The 3480-nt window shown below is 50.3% G+C and overlaps 1 pseudogene; it reads right to left on the bottom strand.

Moving 5' to 3' along the window:
• Nucleotides 1–258: 258 nt before the first annotated feature.
• Nucleotides 259–2352, bottom strand: LOC104666747 (annotated as a pseudogene).
• Nucleotides 2353–3480: the final 1128 nt, after the last annotated feature.

The following is a 3480-nucleotide window of genomic DNA, read 5'->3' as shown; positions in this document are numbered from 1 at the left end:
ACGTTGGTCAGGCTGGTCTTGAACTCCTGACCTTGTGATCCGCCTGCCTCGGCCTCCCAAAGTGCTTGGATTACAGGCGTGAGCCACCGCGCCCAGCCCCTGGGGAAGTTTTATTCTTCAGAATGAAAACCTTATGGAATAGGGAAGTCAGCCCTCACTAAGTCAACCCCGACTATCTCTGAGATAAAAGATGGAGCACTCTGATGAGTCTCAAATCCAATCTTGTGTAAATAAAACAAGCATCAGGAAACATAGATGTCATCTTCTAAGAGAAATATTCTGAGGGTCTGGCAGCATAAGTCCATCAGTAAGTTTATAAAAGATTATTGTAGAATTAGACTCCGCTATGGCCAAAGTAAAAGACATCTTTTACAAATCTGGATCACCTTGCAATTTTCAAGATACCTTCAAGATCTCCCTTATCCTGTTATGGCTGAGGGAAGCAGTGATGGGGGTGGGCACCACAGTCTGTCACCCTTCCTCTTCTATCTCATACCAACAAGGCAGTTGAGCTGGAGTTCTGGTAATCTGACACAGTTTACTTCATGTCAGTTTTGCTTTCTTTGAGGTCCAGGCAAACCAAGAATGCTATATAAACATGCGTGGCATCTTCTATGTCTAATTCCATCATTTCTTTTTTTTGTTTTTGAAACGGAGTCTCGCTCTTGTCCCCCAGGCTGGAGTGCAGTGGTGTGATCTTGGCTCACTGCAACATCTGCGTCCTGGGTTCAAGCGATTCTCCTGCCTCAGCCGCCTGAGTAGCTGGAATTACAGGCACCTGCCACCACGCCCGGCTAATTTTTGTATTTTTAGTAGGGACGAGGTTTTACCATGTTGGTCAGGCTGGTTTCGAACTCCTGACCTCGGATCCACCTGCCTCGGCCTCCCAAAGTGCTGGGATTACAGGCATGAACCACCCCGCCTGGCCTAATTCCATCATTTCTAAATATTTAGGGTGGGTGCCCAACCAGGCGTCCTCGGGGGCCCACAAGGGAGCTCTGCTGCCGTCGCCAAAGCGGCAAACACCGCCTGGACCCAGGCTGCTGCAGCCAGGGGTCAGCTTGAAATCGCCACGCTTCTCCGTGCCAGCTGATACAGCGCTCCTCCATGCCAGCCTGTGTGGCGCTCCTCCATGCCAGCCAGTACGGCACTCCCATGGTGCACACTTCATTGTAAGACTATTCTTGCTGGTGCTGTTTAAGAAGTCCTGTTCTCTTCTCTGTTTCTCTCCACACTGTCTCTCCCACGTGAGCCTCAGGAATGGAGGTGCTGGCGGGGAAGGCCCGAGGTGATGACAGGAGGGAGAGAGTCCGTAATCCTTCTGCAGTGGCCACCTGGGACATGAGAACAACTCTGCCCTGCTGGGGTGAGTGGCCTGTCTAAGCATTGAGATCATAGAACTAAGACAACGGATGTCCCTCTCTGTGCAAGAAGCCTTCCTCAGTATCTAAATCCAATTTTTTTTCTTTTTTTCTGATAAAGTAAGCTTAAAAAAATAAGCCTCAACCTAAATACATTTTAATGAGCTACTCAGTGGACTTGGCTTGGCAGGGTTTTTACATTTGTTGTTCAAAGCTTTCTTTGAACACAACAGTCAAGGTACCCTTGAAGATGGAATCCTCAGGGTTTTACTAGCCAGACTGACATCCTCAGAACTGGTTTCCTGGCTTCTCTCATAAGGGATATATGGATGAGAATGAGATAGAGAACATTCTTTTAAAAAATGTCAAGAGTAGCTGGGCGCAGTGGCTCACACCTGTAATCCCAGCACTTTGGGAGGCCGAGCTGGGCAGATAACCTGAAGTCGGGAGTTTGAGACCAACCTGACCAACATAGAGAAACCCCATCTCTATTAAAAATACAAAATTAGCTGGGCATGGTGCTGCATGCCTGTAATCCCAGCTACTTGGGAGGCTAAGGCAGGAGAATCACTTGAACCCGGGAGGCAGAGATTGTGGTGAGCTGAGATTGTGTCATTGCACTCCAGCCTGGGCAACAAGAGTGAAACTCCATCACACATACACAAAAAAGTCAAAGAGTATCTTAAACTAAAATGAAAGCACAGTACCAGTGCCACCTCTGCATGGCCTCCTCTGGCCCACTGATGGTCTTGCAGGCTCTAGTCTTGCAGGATGGACCTCGCAGAGCAGTTGGTCCTGTGTCCAGCCTGGACCCTGACCAGCAGTGGCCATGCAGTGTGTGACCGAGTGGAGGCAGCACCAGGGCCTCCACTGTAGAACGGCTGCTCAAAGGGAAGGCCCAGAGCCAACAGCGACAGGTAGCAGCCGTGGAAGGGCAGATGCAAAATGCCAGAGGTGACAGAGGAGACTGCTGACCGAGGTGCAACTCCATGCCCTTCTCCAAGGAGAATAGCTCCAGTGTCCACAACTGTGTGTCTCCTGCAGCTCCGACTGTATTTATAAACTTCTACTTCTACCACCTGCCACCTCACACATTAGTGGCACTTATTTGAATACTGCAAATTACTATATTAATCTGTAAGCTTCTTGGGTATCAAAATCTCTCACATAACACCTGCTCCAGGTACTTAGGGATCCTGGGACTCCAGGTACCACTCCACACACCTGCTCCAGGTACACAGAGATTCCAGGGACTCCAGGTACCGTGCCACACACCTGCCCCAGGTACCACTCCACACACCTGCCCCAGGTACCACTCCACACACCTGCCCCAGGTACTTAGAGATTCCAGGGACTCCCCGTACCACACCACACACCTGCTTCAGGTACTCAGAGATTCCAGGGACTCCAGGTACCACGCCACACACCTGCTCCAGATACTTAGAGATTCCAGGGACCCCAGGTACCACGCCACACACCTGCTCCAGGTACCACTCCACACACCTGTTCCAGGTACTTAGGAATTCCAGGGAGTCTGGGTAGTGCTCCACACACCTACTTCAGGTACTTAGGGATTCTGGGACTCCAGGTACCTCTCCACGCACCTGCTCCAGGTACTTAGAGATTCCAGGGACTCTGGGTACCACTCCACACACCTGCTCCAGGTACTCAGGGACCCCAGGGACTCCAGGTACTGCTTCAGGTTCTTAGATAATGCTAAATGCCCTAATTTCTTAACAGTTCACTTTCTCCTTTGCTCCCCAAGCCAAACTCCCAATCAACATATATCCATCTCTACTAGGCACAAGACACTGTTCTGGACACAGGAGATGCAGGTGTGAACAAGACAGACAAGGTCTCTGCCCTCATGGAGCTGGTGCTCCTATGGAGAAGAGAGATAAAAACAAGCCAACCAATGCCTCAGATTATCTCATGGGACTAAGAACTCAGAAAGACACAGGGCAGAGCACCACGGCAAGTACTGATTGGACACCTTTTCCTCGACAAGGTGACATTTGAGCCACGGAGCGAATGTTGAGAAGCCAAATTCAAGGAAAGAGGAAGAAGGAGGTGAGGTACCCGTGGGGAGTGGCCCGCGGAGTGAGGGGAGAGGCCCTGG

The sequence above is a fragment of the Rhinopithecus roxellana genome, chromosome 19, assembly GCF_007565055.1.
Source record: "Rhinopithecus roxellana isolate Shanxi Qingling chromosome 19, ASM756505v1, whole genome shotgun sequence".
Classification (NCBI taxonomy): Eukaryota; Metazoa; Chordata; class Mammalia; order Primates; family Cercopithecidae; genus Rhinopithecus; species Rhinopithecus roxellana.
The sequence above is the reverse complement of the archived record's forward strand: the minus strand, read 5'-3'. Positions and strand labels throughout refer to the sequence as shown.